Genomic DNA, 26,109 nt, shown 5'->3' with positions numbered 1-26,109 from the left:
CAGTCTGGTGAGTACAGATTATGGCTCAAAAGAAAATCGAAGAAAGGCGAAACTTATGAGACGTAGCAGAAAAGGGAAACTTATCAGAATTGAGCATCACGAACTAAATGAAATTAAGGGATTCTGCTACCTACGCAGCAACATAATTCACAACGGATGGAGAAAGGCGGACGTAAAAAGCAGACTGGCAGTGGCAAAAGGGCCATTCCTGGCCAAGAGAAGTCTACTAGTATCTAACATAGGTCCTAATTTGAGGAAGAAATTTTTAAGCACAGCATTATATTGTAGTCACACACAGAGCGTGAAAAAAAAAAAGAACAGAAGAGAAAACAAGACTTTGATAGCTGGTGCTACACAAGAATGTTGCAAATGAGGTGGAGTGATAAAGTAAGGAATGAGGAGGTTCTCCGCAGAATCATCGAGGAAAGAAATATCCGGAAAACACTGACAAGAAGAAGGGACAGGATGATAGGACATCTTTTAAAACATCAGGCAATAACTTCCAAGGTACTAGAGGGATCCGTAGAGGGTAAAAACCGTAGAGGAAGACAGAGATTGGGATACATTCAGCAAATAATTAAGGACGCAAGTTGCTAGTGCTTCTCTGAGATGAAGAGGTTGGCACGGGAGAGGAATTCGTAGCAGGCCTCATCGGACCACTCAGGAGACTCATGACTCAAAGGAAAAAAAAATCTCGTACAGTGACCTTTCACACACTTCTTTGTGCAGACTATGTATTCTTTCAGTAGCGCTTATCTGGTAGTCGCTACGTATGCACACATCATCCCGCTGTACGTTCTTGCATTAGTAGAGGTGGGGGGGGGGGGGCAGGTGACCTGTTTTGCTTCACATTAATGTGTAATTATTGCTCATCCTCTTTTTTAATAGTTAATTTTTGGGTCTCAAGGTCAGTCCTGGATCCAAGTAAAGACACCTGTCGATAAATGGTAAATGGTACGAGTGTTTGTACCACTTCCCGACCTTAGCCGAAAGTCTAAGGAAATACGCCAACTGATCTTGCCGATACAACCAAGATATTATCTGCCGATATCTGATACTCCACTAGTCGAAGATTTTGTTCAGTTTACTGTTCGGAAAGTGTCAGAAATTCGCTGAGTGAATTATCGCATTCATTTGAAGTCTCTTATGTCCGTATTCATTCCTAGAGCGAGTGCCCGTTAATAACACATGAAACTTTGAGGGAGCAGGCGAAGTTATCATGTTTAGTCGGCTTTCACTGTTCCTTATGTCGGCTCGTGTTGTGATTTGACTGATAGTTCGGCAGTTTTTCATAGTCTTGATCAACGATCACTTTATTAATAAATCGCTCATCATCAATCTCAAATCTGAATTCACGTCCCTCTTACTTTTGTGATAACTTCTAAAGAAAATTTCAAAATCCAAACACTGGATGGACGTTTGGCCACCACGACAGGACTAACGTCCCTTTTCTAAGAACAGCTCTCTCCTGAAAGGAAGAAGAAAAATAGGGGGACAAGTTTCCCTCATTTTTTATGTTTCGACGTGTCGAATCTAGCGTAACAATAAATGTGCTTGAATGGGAATAAAAGCATTCGTATCGATGCCTGCTGCAGCTCCATTTCATTCGTTGTACTCGGAAATACTAATCTATGGGAACAAGCGCCGAAGTGAGAGTTCTTGCCAAATTTTCACTGACGTCATGCAGGTCCTGCGAGCCTGGTCGATCGTTTACAAAATGCTGCCATAGCTGGTAAACAAGAGAGGACGCTTCATTATACTTAATGCTGACAAGTTCTAGTGGTGGTGTCGTACGCCTGTCATGGTTTGGGTGCCATATCACTAACGCCAAACAAGTCTGACCCCAAAAGATGTGTGTGCCTTGTTCAAGCCAGAAAATTCGATGGTACTGATCCTTGACGTTAATATATAACTTCAACAATGTTATGAACTGTGGTACATTTATCGATTTCAGAAATTAAATTTTTTCATGCAATATCAGTCTAATAGTAGTTACGCCAAATGCATCGCTACATGGCGACAAAAACGATCTGCTAACTGAACTAGAAGGAAGGTTTTATTTAATTAACTTTTCATTTTCGTTTTTGATTCTGGGTAATTTGAAGGAAACATATTTCAATCAATTCATTTAATTTTACTGGTTGTAAAACTTTTGAAGAATAGTTTACTATGTATTGAAACGCCTTTGAAAGAAAAAAAAAGAGTCTGCCTGACAAAATTTTAGCCCCATAGCAAATGGTTTTCGACGATACTGTTACATGACTATTTACATGCATATACGTACTTGAGAGATAACTCTAAACTAGGGACAATTTATGAAGCGGTTATGATTTGGGGATTCATTTACAACAGAAATTAATATTTTTGTACGGCTAAAATTTTTTAGATCTCAGCAGTCTAAGGATGAAATGACAATTATTATGTTCATTTTTTGTAAGATATACGGCTGTTGACAAGGTTTATCACATGATATATGAGTGTCGCACAAGCTCTCTTCGTTATCACCCTCATCATTGCACGGGAATTCCTGTAGATCGGAGTCTTAGAAAGAACGCAACTTACGATAAGGAGAATAGTGACACAATGTAGCCATAAGGATACATTCATATCCGTACATATATCCCTGTCTCAGCTGGTGGCTGATTCTTCAAGAATTTTGAAACGAAATTTATGCTTGTGAGTTATGAGAGCTCCCTTTTTATTACTAACAGATGAACGAATATTTTTATATTCTCAATTTTTTCCCGAAACTCCACTAAGAATAGAATAACATTGGTACGATTCTCCATGTACAGGAAGAAAGCTTTGCCCGCCGCGGTGGCCGAGCGGTTCTAGGCGCTTCAATCCGGAACCGCAGGTTCGAATCCTGCCTCGGGCATGGATGTGTGTGATGTCCTTAAGTTAGTTAGGTTTAAGTAGTTCTAAGTCTAGGGGGCTGATGACCTCAGATGTTAGTACCATAGTGCTCAGAGCCATTTGAACCAATTTGAAGAATGATTCTTCCGATTTAAGGAAAAGCTGAACGAAGCGAAAAAGAGCGTAAAGAGAGCAATGAGAGAAGCATTCAACGAATTCGAACATAAAACATTGGCAAACAATCTAAACAAGAACCCTAAAAAGTTTTGGTCATATGTAAAATCGGTAAGCGGATCTAAATCCCCTATTCAGTCACTCGTTGACCACGATGGCACCGAAACAGAGGACGACCGAAGAAAGGCAGAAATACTGAATTCAGTGTTCCGAAACTGTTTCACTGCGGAAAATCGTAACACGGTCCCTGACTTCAGCCGTCGCACGGACGCCAAAATGGAAAATATTGAAATAAACGATATCGGAATTGAAAAACAACTGCTATCACTTAGTAGCGGAAAAGCATCCGGACCAGACGAGATACCCTTAAGATTCTACAGTGATTATGCTAAAGAACTTGCCCCCTTTCTATCAGAAATTTATCGTAGATCGCTGGAAGAACGTAAAGTACCTAGCGACTGGAAGAAAGCGCAGGTCGTTCCCATTTTCAAGAAGGGTCATAAATCAGATGCGAATAATTATAGGCCTATTTCGCTTACGTCAATCTGTTGTAGAATAATGGAACATGTTTTGTGTTCTCGTATTATGACGTTCTTAGATAATACAAATCTCCTTCATCATAACCAACATGGATTCCGCAAACAGAGATCATGTGAAACTCAGCTCGCCCTATTTGCCCAAGAAATTCACAGTGCCGTAGACACTGGCGAGCAGATTGATGCCGTATTCCTGGACTTCAGGAAGGCATTTGATACGGTTCCGCACTTACGTTTAATGAAAAAAATACGAGCTTACGGAATATCGGACCAGGTTTGTGATTGGATTCAGGATTTCCTAGAAGAAAGAACACAACATGTCATTCTTAACGGTTCAAAATCTGCAGATGTAGAGGTAATTTCGGGAGTACCGCAAGGAAGCGTGATAGGACCTTTATTGTTTACAATATACATAAATGACTTAGTTGACAACATCGGTAGCTCCGTGAGGCTATTTGCAGATGACACGGTTGTCTACAAGAAAGTAGCAACATCAGAAGACTCGTACGTACTCCAGGAAGACCTGCAGAGGATTAATGCATGGTGCGACAGCTGGCAGCTTTCCCTAAACGTAGATAAATGTAATATAATGCGCATACATAGGGGCAGAAATCCATTCCAGTACGATTATGCCATAGGTGGTAAATCATTGGAAGCGGTAACGACCGTAAAATACTTAGGAGTTACTATCCGGAGCGATCTGAAGTGGAATGATCACATAAAACAAATAGTGGGAAAAGCAGGCGCCAGGCTGAGATTCATAGGAAGAATTCTAAGAAAATGTGACTCATCGACGAAAGAAGTAGCTTACAAAACGCTTGTTCGTCCGATTCTTGAGTATTGCTCATCAGTATGGGACCCTTACCAGGTTGGATTAATAGAAGAGATAGACATGATCCAGCGAAAAGCAGCGCGATTCGTCATGGGGACATTTAGTCAGCGCGAGAGCGTTACGGAGATGCTGAACAAGCTCCAGTGGCGGACACTTCAAGAAAGGCGTTACGCAATACGGAGAGGTTTATTATCGAAATTACGAGAGAGCACATTCCGGGAAGAGATGGGCAACATATTACTACCGCCCACATATATCTCGCGTAATGATCACAACGAAAAGATCCGAGAAATTAGAGCAAATACGGAGACTTACAAGCAGTCGTTCTTCCCACGCACAATTCGTGAATGGAACAGGGAAGGGGGGATCAGATAGTGGTACAATAAGTACCCTCCGCCACACACCGTAAGGTGGCTCGCGGAGTATAGATGTAGATGTAGATGTAGATTCTTCTGGGTCTTCTTTTGATTCTTATATTCTTTGCGGCCCCTATAATTTTATCTTCAGTTCAACCTCTTCATCTCGGAGTAGTACGTACAGCCAAAGTTCTGGATCATTTACTGGAATTTTTCCAATCTGTATCTTGCGCTACAGCTTTTACCCTCTACAGCTCCCTCTAATACTACTGAAGTTTTTCCCTTTTGTCTTAAAACGTGTCCTATTATTCTGTCCTTTCTACCCATCTATATTTTCCACATATTTCTTTCCTCGCCCATTCTGTGGAGAAACTGCTCATTTTTACCTCACCAATCTACCTAATTTCAACAAATGGTTCAAATGACCCTGAGCACTATGGGACTTAACATTTGAGGTCATCAGCCCCCTAGAACTTAGAACTACTTAAACCTAACTAACCTAAGGACGTCACACACATCCAAACCCGAGGCAGGATTCAAACCTGCGACCGTAGCGGTCGCGCGGTTCCAGACTGTAGCGCCTAGAACCGCTTGGCCACACCGGCCGGCCAATGTCAACATCTAAAACGCTTCGATTCTCTTCTTTCCCGGGTTTCCCACAGTCCATGATTCACTCCCACACAACAGTGTGCTTTAGATGCACATTCCGAGAAATTTTTCCTGAAATATTTAATAATAGTGTATTGTATTTAGCGAGGCAACCCTGTTTGTCTGTGCAAGCCTTCTTTTAAAATCTTTGTCCCTGACGCATAACTGTACTCGCAAGATATCAGATTTCCTTCATTTGGACTGCTTCGTGGTCCTCAATTTCGATATGAAGGTAAAAGCTAACTTCATTGTGCTACTCATCATTATTTTATTTACTCTCCATCCATATTCTGTGCTCATTAGGCTGTCCATTCCATTCAAAAGGTGCTGTAATTCTTCCTCATATTCACTGGTGAGTGTGATCAGCAAACTGATGTCTTTCCACGCTGATTTTATTCCTATTCCTGAAACTTGCTTGTATTTCCGTCATTGCTTCCTCGATGTACAGTTGAGATGAACTCCCCACACCCGGTTTTTTTAAAGAATCGAGCACCCATGTGTAAAACAGCTTCAGACATCTCCATAATATTACGCAAGGGAAGGTTAAGTTGTACCACCGCACGGTACGCGACGGAGATTAAGTTGTACCAGTACTAGGCATTTACTTTCCTGTTCCTCTCACAAACAGAAAAAGGAAAAAACGACTATCTATATGCTTCCATATGAGCTATAATTTTTCTTATGTTTGCGGTCCTTATGCGAAATGTAGGATCATTCTGCGGTCAGCTCCAAATGCCGTTTCTCTAAATTTTCTCAATGGTGAAAGGGACGTCGCCTTTCCTCCAGGAATTCCCATTTCAATTCACGAAGCATCAAATGTTCAAATGTGTGTGAAATCTTGTGGGACTTAACTGTTAAGGTCATCAGTCCCTAAGCTTACACAGTACTTAACCTAAATTATCCTAAGGACAAACACAAACACCCATGCCCGAAGGAGGACTCGAACCTCCGCCGGGACCAGCCGCACAGTCCATGACTGCAGCGCCTGAGACTACGAAGCATCTCCGTATTGCTTGCGAGTTAATCGAAGCTACCGGTAAGTAATCTAGCAACTGGATTCGGAGATGCTTCGATGTCTTCCTTCAATTCGACCTGGTGAGGATCCCAAACACACGACCAGTACTGAAGAAACAGTCGCACTAGTGTTCTACATGCGGCCTCTTTTACAAATGAGCCCCGCTTCCCTAAAACTCTCCGAATAACAATCCTTACACGCTCATTCCATTTCATATCGCTTTGCAACGTCACACCCAGGTATTTAATTGTTCTGTGTCCACCAGTATACTACTAACGCTGTATTCGAACATTACGAGATTGTTTTGTTTACAAATGAGTTACTATGTTAAATATTTGACGTCAAGCGTGTAAGCGAGAAAAGGTTAGAAAACATTTGATATTAAGTTAAAAGTTTGTTGCAAGTCGGTAAATGCTCTAATTAGGAAACAGTGGATGAATATAATCTGTGTAATTTGTGCTCCGTTGTAAGGAAAATCTATTTACACCATTTCAATATTTATGACATCATGTCTCCTGTCGTACATGCACGTTCAGCTGTGTACGTGGATATTGTTTGAAAAACATGCTCCGAATGGAGTTTATGTTAAAGAAGTAAAAAATTAAATCGTTATGTCAGCGGCTGAAGTTTTATCGCATTAATAGCGAAAATTAAGCGAGCGATAAAATTTCTTTCTTTCATCATTCTGTGGGAGGTTCAGCGAGAAAAAGTTTCTTAGACGTTTGAAAATATGTGTAAAATGTGTCAGACGTCGATAAGTATCCTCGTTCGTAAATATTGGATGAAAATAGTCTGGGTAATTCGAGCGGAGTGAGCTATCGTGCCTCGAGACATCCAGATTTTCCAAGTGTAATATTTATATTACTATGTTAGACCTTTAACGTAAGATTATAACTCTAAATGAACAGATTATGACAGCAATAAATTTTTTAAATTCGATTCTTCAAAGAAATGAACTCACAGTTCTTAAAGCACGCATTTTAAAGCCAAGAGTTATTAGACTTTTCGTTTTGAATGATAGGTTCTGTCATATCTCCGACTATTTGATCATTATTCGTTGGACTCTTGGTGTACAGGGTGGTCAGAAAAAGCCTGAAAAGCTTATAAGGGCGTTGCAGGGTAAGTTATCTTGATAATAATTGTTAATAAAAAAATGCGATACACTGCACCATATCCGAGGTAATTAACCAATAAGGTTGCTGTGCGCGCAAATATAAGCAGCTCGCCAGAGACAGTGTTGCCAAAAGTGCTCGTCGTTAGGTTTCCAACAAACGAAACAAAAGAGCGACACAAAAATTGTGCGTAGGACTGTAGTAGAGATCGAACTCAAGCCATAGGCTGAGCAGTCTCGTGCGCTGTCATCTACGCTATTAGAACACCTGACACTAATCGTATCCACTGGGGAGCTTGAATTTGCGAGCGCAGCAACCTGATTGGCTAACTTCAATGCTAATTAACTCGGAAACGGCGCAACGCATCTAATTGTTTTATTAACAATTATTTCTCAGCACAACCTATCGTGCAACACCTTTACAAGATTTTCACAATTTTTCTGACCACCCTGTAGTCCATTTTCATTCTGCACCTATGTCCTCGTCCTGTGGCTACCAGGTGCGATAGGGACTGTTTCCGGTATGCGGCGGAAGGAGGCTTATTCTAGCGTGAAGGTGATGACTCGGTGTCTCTGTAATCCCCATAAATAGGTTGCTGGGGAGGCGTACGAGGTGTAAGTAAGGGGAAGTGATTGTCTCAGGATGTTACGTGTTTTCCAGGATCTGTTGGAACAAAACCTTTGAAAAGCACTTGCAGGAAGAAGCATTTTGCAGTGGAGTATTACAGCGCGAGCGGAAAATTGACAATGAAATTGCCTTCTCGCAGCTACTGTATTTGATTGGTCGAAACGCCTGTGTGTTGAAACAATCTTCGTAGAGAGATTTGAAGCTGGCGTTGCGGAACGAGAGTCGGGCGACAGCCAGCGCAAGGTTAAGTTGTCAATTCGAGGACCCTGTAGGACGGAGCTTTTTCTGTGTTTAACTGCAGTCGGAAGTTAGTGAACCTTCGTGATTCAATTACGCTAAGATTAAAAGAATCGAAAGTGCGGTTCCTCGAACGGGCGTGATATTTTGATTAGTCCTCTTCCGTTTTCTTGGCGACTGTTGCCTTTTGGTGAGCGTGAAAGTACTCCATACGAAGAGGCATCTTATGGAACTATTAGCTAGCTGGAGGCACTAAAGACAGAAAGAGACAGACTTCGCAGAGTTTAATTTAAACAGTTCTACTTGCTTCCGTGGAAAATTGGGAACTGTTTTTGTTATACCGGAGCCAAGGTAGCCCCTGAGGGCTGGCAACCCATATAACAACACAGTGGACGAGGTTGTCTATTCTCATGGTGTACCCAAAAGGACTATGGTAAACACCAGCTTTTTACATACAAGATAATGGAAACAGACATTCCGAGCACTACTTCCTTCAGAGGGGGGGGGGGGGGGGGGGGGGGCTCGAGCCACGGCCTGCAGGAAGTATCACCACGCCGAAACCTGACTGGTGAAGACAGGTATTTAGGGGCTAGAACCAGGCCTGAAGTTCAGTTCACGCCAGATGCCGACCTCGTGTACTGCAAACGTTGAAGATTACGTCTTCGTCTCGGAATTGGACTGTTACTAGTATGTGAGTGTGTTACCACGAACCTTCATGGAAAATTAGAAGTGAACTTTTGTTTGCCTCAATTACGAGATTTTTTTCCTTTATTGTTACCTTTCGTTTGTATGTTCAGCCATCAACCTTGTGAACTTACATAAATAAAAGTTGTGTAGTCAAAAATTGCGAATTGTCAGTAACAACAGTTTTCCTGCGCGTATTTGCACTCACTGACGTTGAACTTTTTTCCTACACTGATTAGCCAGCACATTATGACCATCTACCTAGCAATCGGCATGTCCGCCTGTGGCACGGGTAACAAGGGCGAGGCGTCGTGGCATGAAAGCAATGGGGCCTTGGAAGGTCACTGGAGGGAGTTGGCACCACATCCGCAAACATAAGTCACCTAATTTCCTGAAGTCCGTGTAGGGGGGCGATGAGTTCTAAAATCACGTTCAATCACATCCGAGATGTGTTCGATAGGATTCAGATCTGGCGAGTTGGGGGGCTAGCAAATCAATTGGAGCTCTCCACTGTGTTCCTCGAACCACTCCATCACACTCCTGGCTTTGTGACATGCGCATTATCTTACTGAAACGAGCCACTGCCGTCGGGAAGGGATGTACGTGGTCCTTATCCGTACTCCTTGGCCGTCACGGTGCACGATCTTCACTGGACCCACGGATGCCAACGTGAATGCTCCCCAGAGCGTAATGGAGCCGCCGCCAGCTTGTGTCCGTCCCGCAACACAGGTGTCAAGGAGCTGTTCTTTGGAAGGCGACAAATTCGCTGCCTCCCGTTGGCATGACGAAGAAGTTTTTGGGATTCAACAGACCATGCAACGCTTTGCCACTGCGTCAGAGTTCAGTCATTATGAAACTTCCTGGCAGATTAAAACTGTGTGCCCGACCGAGACTCGGACTCGGGACCTTTGCCTTTCGCGGGCAAGTGCTCTACCTTCTGAGCTACCGAAGCACGTCTCACTCCCGGCCTCACACCTTTACTTCTGCCAGTATCTCGTCTCCTACCTTCCAAACTTTACAGAAGCTCCCTGCGAAGCTTGTAGAACTAGCACTCCTGAAAGAAAGGATATTGCGGAGACATGGCTTAGCCACAGCCTGGGGGATGTTTCCAGAATGAGATTTTCACTCTGCAGCAGAGTGTGCGCTGATATGAAACTTCCCGGCAGATTAAAATTGTGTGCCGGACAGAGACTCTAACTCGGGACCTTTGCCTTTCGCGGGCAAGTGCTCTACCATCTGAGCTACCGAAGCACGACTCACGCCCAGTCTCACAGCTTTACTTCTGCCAGTATCTCTTCTCCTACCTTCCAAACTTTACAGAAGCTCCCCTGCGAACCTTGCAGAACTAGCACTCCTGAAAGAAAGGATATTGCGGAGACATGGCTTAGCCACAGCCTGGGGGATGTTTCCAGAGTGAGATTTTCGTTCTGCAGCGGAGTGTGCGCTGATATGAAACTTCCTGGCATATTAAAATTATGTGCCGGACAGAGACTCGAACTCGGGACCTTTGCCTTTCGCGGGCAAGTGCTCTACCATCTGAGCTACCGAAGCACGACTCACGCACGGTCTCACAGCTTTACTTCTGCCAGTATCTCGTCTCCTACCTTCCAAACTTTACAGAAGCTCCAGGGGAGCATGGGTCGTCGGCCGCGGAGACCCATCAAATGGTTCAAATGGCTCTAACCACTATGGGATTTAACATCTGAGGTCATCAGTCCCCTAGACTTAGAACTACTTAAACCTAACTAACCTAAGGACTTCACACACATCCATGTCCGAGGCAGGATTCGAACCTGCGACCGTAGCGGAGGCCCATCGTTAGGACTGTTCAGTGCACTGTGTGTTTAGATATACTTGTACTCTGCCCACCAGTAAAGTTTGATGTTAGTTCCGCCACAGTTCGCTACCTGTCCTGTTTTAGCAGTCTCCGAAGCCTACGACTTCCGACATCTAATGAGGGGCGGCCGGACAACCGCACGACATCTGGACGTGGTTTCACCTTGGTTTCGCCACGTATTGAAGACGCTCACTGCAGCACTCCTCGAACACCCGCTAAGTCGAGCAGTTTCCGAACTCCTCGTTCCGAGCCTCCGAGGAATCAAAATCTGCCCCGGTCAAACTCAGATAGATCGCACACCTTTCCCATTATACACACGGTCAGCACGCCCATTGATACTACATGCACCGTGCACGTGGTTGACTAGCAGTCATTCGTCGCCAGGTGTCGCTGCTATCGCCTAGACGGGTTTGTATCGATAGCAGGCTGGTGGTCATAATGTTCCCGCTAATCAGTGTATTTTGTTATTGTGGAGGTTGTCAGCGGCAGTTGCTAGGATCTATATGGAGGCGTTGCATGGACTGTTAACGACTCACATATTCCAGTCGAGTGATAGGATACCGGAAGTTTTCCTGAGAGTGATTAGATAGCTACAGGACTTTTAATTACTGACACTGAAGTACTGAGAAGTGTAACTCTTTCTTCATAGCCAAGGTGAGGGCGGAGACGCTTAAAAACTAAAAACTCCATCAGAACAGGCTATGAAGGCCCAAACGGTACCGAGCGGCCGCCGTATCACCCTCAGCCCACAGGCGGCACTGGATGCGGATATGTAGGGGCATGTGGTCAGCACACAGCTCTCCTCGCCGTATGTCAGTTTTCGAGACAGGAGCCGCTTCTTCTCAGTCAAGTAGCTCCTCAGTTTGCCTCACAAGGGCTGAGTGCATCCCGCTTGCAAACAGCACAGGACAGACCGGACGGTGACCCATCCAAGTACTAGCCAAGCCCGACAGTGCTTAACTTCGGTGATCTGACGGGAACCTGTGTTCCCACTGCGGCACGGTCGGTGGCCTGGAGACGCTTGTTTACACTAATTTAACAATGTGGCAATGCAAAGGATTAATTAGGTTCTACCAAAAAATATTTGAGTAAATCTGTAGCGCCATACCTCATGTAATTTGCTCGCGTGCCGCACATTACTAAAGCTCAATGCACACGAGAGATTTATCACCGTGAGATCGCAGAGTCACTTGCTCGCGCGTTTTAGGCGCATTTCTGACACAGTGCAGCCGCGCGCAGTGAAGCTGCGAAATTGCCGCGAGGACGAAGCGAGAAAATTGTGCTCGGCAACCACTGCTGCTTCCCTGCGATCGGAGAGATTGCAGTCGTTGATAGAGATCTGGGCAACGCGCTCGTGTTCGCTACTACAGCAACAGCTATACCGTCAGCCCGGCACGAATGTAGCTCGTTTGGATGTGGAGTGGTTTACGAAGAGGTGAAGAGATACCCTAAAATGTGGGACACACTTCGCAAGAAGTATCAAATCAAGACCAATAACAGAGCTGCACTGCTTGAAGCACGTGAAATGTTTCGTGACGGATTTTGTGCGAAATCCGATGCGGAGAAAAATGATATCGGCAAGTTTAACTCTTAAACTGTTTTGTTTTTGTGTAATTGTGCTCGCGATTTTGCTCGAATGTGAATATTCAAATCTTGAAATACACTGCTCAACGAAATTAAAGGCTCACTTTTTCGAAACCCCGCAATTGTCTCGCCCTGCGACGCGTGATTGAAATTCGGCTCAAAAGTGCCTACAAACCTCCTCTGTAATAGTAGAAAAGCTTGGCGCCCTGCGACGACACCCTCGACACTAAAAATAGCAAGGGGTCGACACATGCGATAAAAAAGGCCAAAGCTCAGAAGCTTAACGCGAGATGTAAGATTGGGATCAAATTTCAGAAAAAAATCTGTCCAATATCACGGTGATCCCGTCAAACGATAGGAATGTCATACTCCCTCATAAACACACTTTACTCCTTCTTTTGACACCTCCGCGATGGTGGTCAAAACCACGACACCCAGCGTCAAAATACGCAGTTTTCTTATGGGTGGCCGATAAAAACATTTCACAGACACAGCAGCTCTGAATCGAAACGAAAAGCCCCGTTAGGTGGCGTAAAGAGCGTCAGTGAAACCACCCCTTTCCTTGGGGTGTTGATTGCCACACATTTCGCAGTCGGATGAGAAGCAGAACAACGTTGTTGACTACGTCCAACGCTGCAGACATCCCCCGACGACTCAACCCCTCTATGGACATTGTGGTGCTGCAACTCCATTGAACCTGATCTGATCCCTTTGGAGCATAGCGGTACCCCAACTTTTGCTCTGAAATACAATACAGGGTGCAACCACTACGGACCATTCAGAACCGTCCGACGAAATCTGTAAGTGATCCTGAGCAGCAAACTGTGTTTATGCTTTTTAAGCCCTCCAGTTGAATGATCATAGGGTACAGGAAGGAGGTGCAACATTTACATGTCCGTGAATAAACTGCCCACCACCACCACCACCATTACGGCAGCACGATCTGTGGAAACAAACACCTTTACTGTCACATTAAAAATGGACCTGTCAAACACATCGACACCGATTCAGTGAAGTGGTGCGTATCGCCGGCTGGGCAGGCAACCTCTTCGACAAAACTCAGCTAAATTGGTGTCGAAGTGTCTGACAGGTTCTTTTTTTAAAGTGCTCAAGAAATGTACGTGGTTGGCACTGAGGGTGTTGCCGAATAGGGGTAGGGGCTTGTTGTGGTTGTTGTTGTGGTCTTCAGTACTGAGACTGGTTTGATGCAGCTCTCCATGCTACTCTATCCTGTGCAAGCTTCTTCATCTCCCAGTACCTACTGCAGCCTACATCCTTCTGAATCTGCTTAGTGTATTCATCCCTTGTCTCCCTCTACGATTTTTACCCTCCACGCTGCCCTCCAGCACGAAATTGGTGATCCCTTGATGCCTCAGAACATGTCCTACCAACCGCTCCCTTCTTCTAGTCAAGTTGTGCCACAGACTCCTCGTCTCCCCAATTCTATTCAAAACCTCCTCATTAGTTATGTGATCTACCCATCTAATCTTCAGCATTCTTCTGTAGCACCACATTTCGAAAGCTTCTATTCTCTTCTTCTCTAAACTATTTGTCGTCCATGTTCCACTTCCATACAGGGCTACACTGCATACAAATACTTTCAGAAACGACTTCCTGACCCTTAAATCTATACTCGATGTTAACAAATCGCTCTTCTTCAGAAATGCTTTCCTTGCCATTGCCAGTCTACATTTTATATCCTCTCTACTTCGACCATCATCAGTTATTTTGCTCCCCAAATAGCAAAACTCCTTTACTACTTTAAGTGTCTCATTTCCTAATCCAATTCCCTCAGCATCACCCGACTTAATTCGACTACATTCCATTATACTCGTTTTGTTTTTGTTGATGTTCATCTTATACCCTCCTTTCAAAACACTGTCCATATCCATTCCGTTAAACTCTCTTCCAAGTCCTTTGCTGTCTCCGACAGAATTACAATGTCATCTGCGAACCTCAAAGTTTTTATTTCTTCTCCGTGGATTTTAACGCCTAGTCCGAACTTTTCTTTTGTTTCCTTTACTGCTTGCTCAATATACAGATTGAATATCATTGGGGAGAGGCTACAATCCTGTCTCACTCCCTTCCCAACCACTGCTTCCCTTTCATGTACCTCGACTCTTATAACTGCCATCTGCTTTCTGTACAAATTGTAAATAGCCTAGCCGGACGGTGTGGCCGTGCGGTTACAGGCGCTTCAGTCTGGAACCGCGTGACCGCTACGGTCCCAGGTTCGAATCCTGCCTCGGGCATGGATGTGTGTGATGTCCTTAGGTTAGTTAGGTTTAATTAGTTCTAAGTTCTAGGCGACTGATGACCTCAGAAGTTAAGTCGCATAGTGCTCAGAGCCATTTTGTAAATAGCCTTCCGCTCCCTGTATTTTACCCCTGTCACCTTCAGAATTTGAAAGTATTCCAGTCAACATTGTCAAAAGCTTTCTCTAAGTCTACAAATGCTAGAAACGTAGGTTTGCCTTTCCTTCTAAGATAAGTCGTAGGGTCAGTATTGCCTCACGTGTTCCAACATTTCTACGGAATCCAAACTGATCTTCTCCGAGGTCGGCTTCTACCAGTTTTTCCATTCGTCTGTAAAGAATTCGCGTTAGTATTTTGCAGCTGTAACTTATTAAAATAATAGTTCGGTAATTTTCACATCTGTCAACACCTGCTTTCTTTGGGATTGGAATTATTATATTCTTCTTGAAGTCTGAGGGAATTTCGCCTGTCTCATACATCTTGCTCACCAGATGGTAGAGTTTTGTTAGGACTGGCTCTCCCAAGGCTGTCGGTAGTTCTAATGGAATGTTGTCTACTCCCGGGTCTTGTTTCGACTTAGGTCTTTTAGTGCTCTGTCAAACTCTTCACGCAGTATCGTATCTCCGATTTCGTCTTCATGTACATTCTCTTCCATTCCCATATATTGTCCTCAAGTACATCGCCACTGTATAGACCCTCTATATACTCCTTCCACCTTTCTGCTTTCCCTTCTTTGCTTAGAACTGGGTTTCAATCTGAGCTCTTGATATTCATGCAAGTGGTTCTCTTTTCTCCAAAGGTCTCTTTAATTTTCCTGTAGGCAGTACCTATCTTACCCCTCGTGAGATAAGCCTGTACATTCTTACATTTGTCTTCTAGCCATCCCTGCTTAGCCATTTTGTACTTCCTGTCGATCTCATTTTTGAGACGTTTGTATTCCTTTTTTTCTGCTTCATTTACTGCATTTTATATTTTCTCCTTTCATCAATTAAATTCAATATTTCTTCTGTTACCCAAGGATTTCTACTAGCCCTCGTCTTTTTACGTACTTGGTTCTCTGCTGCCTTCACTACTTCACCTCTCAAAGCTGCCCATTCTTCTTCTCCTGTATTTCTTTCCCCCATTCCTGTCAATTGTTCCCTTATGCTCTCCCTGAAACTCTGTACAACCTCTGGTTTAGTCAGTTTATCCAGGTCCCATCTCCTTAAATTCCCACCTTTTTGCAGTTTATTCAGTTTTAATCTACAGTTCATAACCAATAGATTGTGGTCAGAGTCCACATCTGCCTCTGGAAATGTCTTACAGTTTAAAACCGGGTTCCTAAATTTCTGTCTTACCATTATATAATCTATCTGAAACCTTCTAGTATCTCTAGGGTTCGTCAATGTATACAACCTTACTTACATGTATACAATCTTACTTCGCCATTTTATTCACGAACATTTCAATGTTGCTCCCCTTGCCCCTTGCCCCTTCCCATCCCCCGTGATCACTTCACTGGAGGCCGCAAAAAGAAGGGCTGTAAAAGCGTTAACACCCTTTGCTGCTTTGGATCAGTTTTAAATATCGTCAAATGGTTTTGAATGGTCCACAGTCGTTCATCCGTGCATTCCAGAGCAAAAATTGCGGTCGCACTACACTCCCAAGTGGCCACATGACGTTCACTCTGGTTGCAGCCCCACGATGTCAATATAGTACGACTGAATCGTCCACTTCAATGTAGAAGTTTGTCAAGAACATCGTCATGCTTCCCATCCCACTGCTAACTATCGTTTTCGACCGCGAAACGTATGGGATCAACGTCCCAAGGAAAGCAGTGGTTTCATTGATGCCATATATGTCATCCCATGAGGCCTATTCTGAGCGGCGGTGTTTCTAAAATGTTTTCCTTGGCCACTACAAGACAACCGCGTGATTTCAACGCTCGGCGTCGCGGTTGTGAACATCGCAGAGGCGTCGAAAGAAGGGGTGAAATGTAAGAAAGTGTATGATGTCCCACGCATTGTGAGACATATTTACGGTGGTGTTGGACAGAATTTTGGTGAGATTTGGTACCATTGTGACACAATTTTTAATCCATCCTACACGCCACTTAAACTTCTGAGCTGTGGCTTTTTCTTCGCATGTTTCGACACCTTACTGTCTGAAGCGTTGCAGAGACGGAGGGTGACGTCACAGGGCGAAACGCATTAGCACCATTACAGTGGAAGGTCATAGGCTCCTTTGTGCCCAATTTCAAACTTGTGCGTCGCAATGGCTGATAAATAGCGGGTTTCGGAAAAGTTATCTCTTAACCGTGTTGAGCAGTGTAATCCTGAATAGCAAATGCTTTGCTCGTTGGCGAGAGCATTCTCATCTGAATACACAGACCTTCAGTCGATAATAACAGATTCAAATATTTTGTTATGTAAGGCAGTTCAGCGTAACCATTGTTTTACTTTATAGCAACTTCTCCCTACGTCCACAGTGGTTGCCTTCTAACCTTTACTGCTGCGCTAGTATCGCTCCGATGGCCGCGAGTGAATACAGAAGTGATTCCAGACGTAGCGAGCACGCGCGGCGGTTACCCGATCGTGTGCATCGAGTGCGTGGATTCTTGCCGAGGCCGCTTTTAATCCGAAAGCTTAGTTCTAGGTCTTCCATTCTCATTGTGCTTTTTGGTTCCTAAATGTGTTGTACGTTACCCGTCTTTCCTTACTGTCTATATAATTTTTAGCGGAACTAAGTTACCAATAAATGGATTTGATTAGTAATAAATGAAAAGCATCAGTTTGCTTTTCTTCTACAATACTACTTTCATTGTCTTAACCGGTTTTCGGCTTACAAGGCCATCTTCAGACATTTACTGAGTATTGTCACCAAAGAAATTACAATGTTTGCAAACAACATTGGAAGAGAAGTTCCCTCAAATGCCTCCACTTTCCTACATTTATTTATTTCTGTTTATCTTATTGATATTGCTTAAGTTCCTAATGTATTCTGTAGTTACATTGATAATTGTTTCTTCTTTTAATTGGTTTGTGTATCTCTCTCCATGTTTTATACCTCCTGATGCAGCCTTGTCAAGTACTAATTTTGTTTTATTTATATTTAATTAGTTTTATTTATTAATAGAAATTGTTAGGTAGGCATGCTGTTCCTATTTTGTGTTAAAGTTTTTCCTGTCTATTCCATTTTTATTTACTTACTGTTCAATTTTTTACTTTTTCCTTGAACTACCACCACACTGTCAAAGATGTTACTTACTGTATGTTTCTGCTTCAGTCTAGACGTGTTACTTCTCTTCCAATGTTGTTTGCAAACATTGTAACTTCTTTGGTGACAATACTCAGTAAATGTCTGTAGATGGCCTTGTAAGCCGAAAACCGGTTGACACAATAAAAGTAACATTGTAGAACAGAAGCAAACTGGTGCTATTCATTTATTAAAATGTTGTTCTATCAAGAACCGACGGAAGATTCTTTTAACAGGATTTGATTAGATTTATTGAGTACTCAATTACAGTTAAATGATTTATGAACCGTTCATCTTTTCAAAGGAAAGATTTTTATGAATCACATCAGTTATATCTATTTTTAGTGCACCTAAGTTACCAATAAAGGATCTGATTGAGTTTATTCAGTCCTTAGTCACAGTTAAATGATTTATGAACCATTCATCGCTTCAGGAATAACAATTTTTATAAATCACATCAGTTATCAGTAAAACTATTTGGTTGGCTCAGATGAGTAAAACCTTTTGCAGTTATGATACTCCATGATTTCTCACATGTTGATTTTGATATCGTTATTCCTATAAGCCTGTTACATAAACATAGATAGTCAAATTGTCACTGGTGAATGGACAGTGTTTCCTGTTCTTGCACTACTACACGCAAAAAAAATGATGTATCATGCTAGTAGACCATCCTCTACATCTACTTTTAGAGGATGTTTGAGGGACGTCAAAGCGTACTGCTCTACTGCTCGTATCAGTATTTGGATAAGTAACTGTGTGACCACGTCAGGCGCTTTTAGTCTGGAAGAACGTCGAACGATTGAAATTCGACCTGTTCAGTAAAAATACCAAACCAGGGAAGAGAATAGACTGCAAATCTTTTTTAATTAGTCGATCAGTTCATTATATCCCCGACAGGAAGCGATGGCGCCTACAGAGATGTGGGAATCTGTTCATTTTGCGACATTCTGGGACCTACTATAACTCAGTTAATGTTGTGGTCAGGGACCTTTGTTGTGCAAATGATGAATGCGCAAAATTCCCCAAGGTACCTCCATTCAGGATGGTCCTTACTATTCAGATTTAACTGGTAAACTATTTTTTTAGAGAGGAAAACCTCACCCCCCTTTCTCTCTCTCGAATAACTTACTTCTATTCTTATTTTTCCTTTATTTTTAGATAACTGTCATTGTATGATTGTCATTAACTTCTTATGACCACGTAAGACAGAAAATGTAATACTTAAGAGTCACAAAGATTATAATGCATATCAATAGGTGTTTACTTACAAGTTGCCTACTTTTACATCTTATCTATATTGGCAATGATGTATTGGTGAGTTCGGGTGTGAACATTCGTGTCTTGTACATTCCAGTACGTCAGCCCAGTCACTCAAGAACATCTTGTCTGAAGCGATATTTTAGATCCTTTTAAGAGGTAGAATAGCCGGCCGGTGTGGCTGTGCGGTTCTAAGCGCGTCAGTTTGGAACCGCATGACCGCTACGGTCGCAGGTTCGAATCCTGCCTCGGGCATGGATGTGTGTGATATCCTTAGGTTAGTTAGGTTTAAGTAGTTCTAAGTTCTAGGGGACTGATGACCATAGATGTTAAGTCCCATAGTGCTCAGAGCCATTTGAACCACTTTTTTGAACCATTTAAGAGGTAGAACAGCTAAGCTTTCTATTAAAAATAGGCAACATGATTGTAATACGAAATAATGGTTCAAAAGTTATATCTTTCGCGTTATTTTCTTTGAAAGTGTCAATAACTGATCGGTTGGTTGATTCAGGGGAGGGGACCAAACAGCGAGGACTTCGGTCCCATCGGATTAGGGAAGGATGGGGAAGGAAGTCGGCCGTGAGCTTTCGCTGGAACCACCCCGGCATTTACCTGAAGCGATTTAGGGAAATCACGGGAAACCTAAATAAGAATGACCAGACGCGGGTTTGAACCGTCGTCCTCCCGAATGCGAGTCCGAGTGCTAACCAGTGCGCTGTCAATAACTGGACTCAATTATTATGGCAATTGAAGTTACACATATAAAGTGAATATCAAACAACAATACGAACTTATAAATTTTACGGCGATAACTGTATCACCTGGTACAATAAACCAAAACATCTCTAAGCCAGAATGTTATTATTGACTGTCTACAAATATAGTTAAAAATAATTTCGATGAGCAGCATCAACGTTTCTCACATCCATTAAGCATAAAATATCGAGAATACCAAAGCTGTTTGAGTCAATGATAATGACAGTCCTTCCAAAATTCACAGACGAAAGGACAATATTCATCACACGTCTCGAAAAACAGAGCTCAAGTAGGGCATTGTACGAAGACTTATCAATCTACAAGTAATCTTTTCCTAGGATTAGATACGCCACAGTCAATATATTCAAACGAGGAGATGCACATTTTATAAAAGCTAGGCTACATCTCTGGAAACTCATTTCCTTTGCAGCTTACATGTTAGGCTCACTGGTAAGGCAGTATAACACTGGTACGATTAAGGACTTTGAATTCGTGGGATAAGACGCATATTCGAGGAACAGCTTTCATTATTCACAGTATGTCTCATAACTGCGGAAGAATCGATGAGACTGCCTAACTTTTTTCAATCAATGTCATGAAAATATATTGAATTCTCGATTCGGTAAATCCATTAGAGAGCAAGAGGAGCACCCGAGAAGCAGATTTCTTTCTCTTGGATAAAAGAGAAGAGCTCTCCCTCAAGCATTTACAAATACTCGATGGATAACGATGTTTACAGGAGATGAGATGAAAAGTGTGTGTTTTACCACTGTCTAACAGGAAAAAGATCTCATTCCTCTCATATTACGGCTAACGCTAAAATATTGACCTACTAGACTTCAGTTTAACGTCTTCTCGTCCTCATTCCATTAACTTTGCTGCTACGGAACACTAGTAACTTCTCATACGAAATACAATGATACGCAAAACTTAAGGACGAAAGTCATATCGCACGATGCATCACAGCCAAGTAACATAGCTCGATGAAATTTTTACCTTAGACAGAAAGAACAGGTGCAGTAAAGTACAGAAGATAATTGAAAGAAATACTCAGTGACACGACAGAAATGGCACTTTTACTCAAAGATAATAATTACGATGAAGCCAACGCGTTTGAAGATGGTCCTTTGGACATTACAGAGGGCGTGACATGGAACTTAAAGGGAGGTTTACTATCTTTCACTCGAAAAAAGCATGTTCTTTGAGAATTTTTTTCGCGGGATATGTTACAGGTATAAATGTCAAATTTGGTCAAAATGTTTATTGATGTTTCCTCTACAAACTGGAATTTTTTCGACCGGTATTGTCGAAGAGCAAAGGCGGAAGTGCCGTCGGAACGAAACAAAATTTCGATGTAGACCTCCACGCCCGGTATGTCACAGGTCAGCCGGCTCGTCTGAAATCAAAATTGAGTTGACGTTAGCGAAGTATATAACATTATTTAGGAGTTGTACCTCGCTTAAGTTATTTGGACCATAGGAAACAAAATGGCGGCCATTTGAAAAAAAATAGGGTTTGTTTCATCGATTTTTCGACTTCATCGACCAAGTAAAAATATTTATAGTTGATGGATCGGAATAAAAGTGGTACAGCTTCTAGACAATTAGTTAGCTTCGTCGGAAACAAAGAATCATGCCAATCGGTTCAGTAGATTTGAAGTTACCACACCGCGCGATAAAAAAAGTCATCTCGAGAAAAACGCGTTTGAAGTTTTGACTACATATAAATGCAATGTTATGCAACTTATGTTCAACCTGCTATTCCGGGTCCATAAACAAGTCCTTTCTCTTCCTCATAGAGGACGTTCTGTTCGATCTGGGCCATCCTGGCCGGCCGCGGTGGTCTAGCGGTTCTGGCGCTGCAGTTCGGAACCGCGGGACTGCTACGGTCGCAGGTTCGAATCCTGCCTCGGGCATGGGTGTGTGTGATGTCCTTACGTTAGTTAGGTTTAAGTAGTTCTAAGTTCTCGGGGACTGATGACCTAAGATGTTGAGTCCCATAGTGCTCAGAGCCATTTGAACCATTTGGGCCATCCTGCGGTACTCCAGAGCCGCTCGTACGGCCGGTGACGAGCGGTTTTCGGCTGCTTGAATCCGGTGATCGTCCGAATGCTTGGCGAACTGCGTCGAATAGATTCCCAGGGTGACGCTCCATCGTTGTCATGGTCTTCAGAATTGCTGAATACCCTTCGTTGAAGTTGCTCACTACCAGGAATGTCGCAATCTCCACAGTCCTCGCACCAGAATGCAAATGCTTGGGGGCTAACTTCCAACCACACGGGTTCAAACCTTCATTTGACTTTTGAGCGTTTTCTCCCAAGCACCGGTGCAATAACTCGTCCTCCGAAAGAAAAAAAACTGGTGCGTGAGAAAGGCCGATTTCACGCAGGTGAAATTTTTTGTTCAACCGCGAATAACAAACATTTCCGTTCCGTATTCGGAAAAACCGTTTCAGGGGTGGATTCTAAATCCTTTTATGGATCCAAAAGTGCAATTTAAAAAAATCGTTTTTTTAACCGAAAGATCGTAAACCTCCCCTAAATAGGGTGTGTGATCATCATGGGTGGCAATGTAGGTTCTGCAACGTGCTCCTACCCCGGCCGCAAGGTTGGTAACGAGTTTTTGTGATAAGGCGTTCCATTTATCCACCAGCGCGGTTGACAGTTGCTGGGAGGTCGTTGGTACATGTGGACGTGCTGCAGTATATCTTCCCAACCATCTCGTACGTGCTCGACGGTATTTAAGTCGGGGTAACGGGCAGAACATTCCATCGCCGAATACCCACTCGTTTCAAGACCACGTCCGCCTGATCTGCTCGATGAGGTCGCCCATTATCAGGCACAAAAGTGAAGTCAGGCCCAAATGCCCTTCTGAAAAGACGCACGGGGGGGGGGGAGTACACTGAGTGTAGCGTGTTTCAAGACCTGGAGGTCAGGACGCCCAAACATTAGTCCTCCTCGCACCTGGCACCATAACGCCTGGACCACCAGAAGGATCATGTTCGTCATGTCCCTGGCTGCATACGTGTTTGCATCTCACGCAATATGAGGGTACGTCTAGATGCGATGCCATTCATCGCGGGTTCACCATCTATATTCTTGGCACCATCGTAATATTTTTTTTAAATTTTACACGTCTAGTTCCGTAGGACCAAAGTGAGAAGCAAGTTTCCAAGGTCAATGAACTTGTCAGTACACGAAATTACAACATAAAAGTAATAACAGATAAAATAAAATGTTTCTGAACCCAAAAAAGACAAGCCATAAGTTAATGTAAACGCAATCAACAATGTAACATAGGAATCAGCTAATTTTTCAAGGAATTCTTCGACAGAATAGAAGGAGTGGTTCGTGAGGAAACTTTTTCGATTTGTAAGCACGTGGATTACTGCTAAAATTTTTGAATTATTGTGGTAGCTTACTGAAAATGGATGCAGCAGTAAACTGCACACTTTTCTGCACAAGAGTCAAGGGAGTGCGTTCCAAATGCTGATTGGATTTCTGCCTAGTATTAACTGAATGAAAGATAAGCTGATAATGTTAACAATAAGCGACAGTAAAGAATATATATATTGAGAAGCCAATGTCAGAATACGCAGACTAGTGAAAAGGGGTCGACAAGAGGTTCGCGAACTTACATCACTTATTGCTCGAACTGCCCATTTCGGAGCCAAAAATATCCTTTGAGAATGGAAAGAGTTACCCCAAAATATAATACCATACGACATAAGCCAATGAAAATAAGCAAAGTGGACTACTTTTCGTATCGAACTATCACTTACTTCAGATATCGTTCGAAGAAAGAAAGTGGAGAAAGAAGTGTACGTGGTCAAAGAAAGGGATGAGAAAGACTAAAAAATGCAGAACACAGTGGTACAGCATCACAAGCGTCGCCCAGGAAGGGCATTCTTCCAGAAATACCACTAAAGCACGTGATGTAGCTTTTACAGACACTGACTTTAAAGGGATAGAATGTTAGTGTGAATAATATTATCTCTAGTATGTGTTGGAACCACACCAATATGTTTTCGTTTTAGTATTTTAATTTAATTTTGTTCGCCATACCCACACCCTGCTATCGGATCGCCACATTGTGTACCGTGATTAGTCATTCCACACAACCTTTTTCACTGTTCAATCGTTCAATGTTTACGCTCCTTACACCAAGCCAGGCGTCGTTTGGCATTTACCAGCGTTATGCGTGGCTTATGAGCAGCAGCTGGACCATGAAATCCAAGTTTTCTCACCTCCAGCCTGTCATGGTACTTGCAGTGGATCCTGATGCAGTGTGGAATTTCTGTGTGATGGTCTGGATAGCTGTCTGCCTATTACACATTAGGACCCTCTTCAACTGTCGGCGGTCTCTGTCAGTCAACAGACGAGGTCGGCCTGTACGCTTTTGTGCTGTACGTGTCCCTTCACGTTCCCACCTCACTATCACATCGGAAACAGTGGACATAGGCATGTTTAGGAGTGTGAAAATCTCGGGCACGTACGTATGACAAGTGAGACCCAATCACCTGACCAAGTGCGAAGTCCGAGAGTTCCGCGGAGCGCCCCATTCTGCTCTCGCACGATGTCTAATGACTGCCGTGCAGCGGACCCGGGTTCGATTTCCTGTTGGGGAATGGGTGTTGTGTTGTCCTCGTCATCATTTCATCGTCTCGACACGCAAGTCTCCTAGTGTCGCGTTAAGTGAAGACTTGCAACTCGGCGTCCGAACTTTCCCCGGAGGGGTCTCCCGGCCGTCAATGCCATATGATTGTTTCGTTTCGTTTCGTCGAGCATAAGCAGTGGTCACATTACGAAATTTTCACTCTGCAGCGGAGTGTGCGCTGGTGCGACACTTCCTGGCAGATTAAAACTGTGTGCACCGACCGAGACTAGAACTCGGGACTTTCGCCTTTGGCGGGCAAGTGCTCTACCATCTGAGCTACCGAAGCACGACTCACGCCCGGTCCTAACAGCTTTACTTCTGCCAGTGTCTCGTCTCCTACCTTCATACCACCGCACACTCCGCTGCAGAGTGAAAATTTCATTCTGGAAACATCCCCGAGGCTGTGGCTAAGCCATGTCTCCACAGTATCCTTTCTTTCAGGAGTGCTAGTTCTGCAAGGTTCGCAGGAGAGCTTCTGTAAAGTTTGGAAGGTAGGAGACGAGATACTGGTAGAAGTAAAGCTGTGAGGACCGGGCGTGAGTCGTGCTTCGGTAGCACAGATGGTAGAGCAGTTGCCCACGAAAGGCAAAGGTCCCGAGTTCGAGTCTCGGTCGGTCACACAGTTTTAATCTACCAGGAAGTTTCAGTGGTCACATTGTGTGACTGGGGCGTGTAATAATGACAGTAATAAAAAGACAGAGTAACTCGAAGCTTCCGAATAGGTCGCTCCCTCCAATTACTCTGATAAACAAAACTTTTACTGCTTATAATGAAGTTTTCATGTTGATTTCAGATATGAAAATTGTTTGTACCTTTTGCGTCAAATTTTGTAAATACTGGGAAAAAATTATTTTTCATGAAGCACGATTCCTTGGAATTTCTTCCAACGGTTTTGGCTGTTCTTCTTATGCAACAGGTCGAGTTTCGTTGGGATTCTATCAAGAACTTCTACGAAGCTATCCTTTACATGCGGTTTTTGCCTACATAGAAATATTATCACGTTTAAATATCTGCAATTGGAGCCACATTGTCCACCATCACATCGAGTGGGGTGGTGCACTGCACTGCACTCGCATTCGGGAGGACGACGGTTCAGTTCCGCGTCCGGCCATCCTGATTTAGGTTTTCCGTGATTTCCCTAAATCGTTCCAGGCAAATGCCGGGATGGTTCCTTTGAAAGGGCACGGCCGAGTTCCTTCCCCATCTTTCCCTAATCCGATGAGACCGAAGACCTCGCTGTTTGGTCTCTTCCCCCAAACACCCAACCCAACCAGCATTAACATGTTTTCTTCAGGCGATTTCACTGTTAACAGGAATAACACAAATGATGGTTGGTGTCACTGTAATGATTACAAGCGAAACAGCCATTTCCAATCTTCACATTCTTGAGATGTAGCACAGTTCCTAATTGTTATCGAAGTCAGCAGTAGGGCATTGCATTAGCAGAAGAT

This window comes from Schistocerca cancellata, chromosome 3 (assembly GCF_023864275.1).
Source record: "Schistocerca cancellata isolate TAMUIC-IGC-003103 chromosome 3, iqSchCanc2.1, whole genome shotgun sequence".
Lineage (NCBI taxonomy): Eukaryota > Metazoa > Arthropoda > Insecta > Orthoptera > Acrididae > Schistocerca > Schistocerca cancellata.
This window is presented reverse-complemented; position numbering follows the sequence as displayed.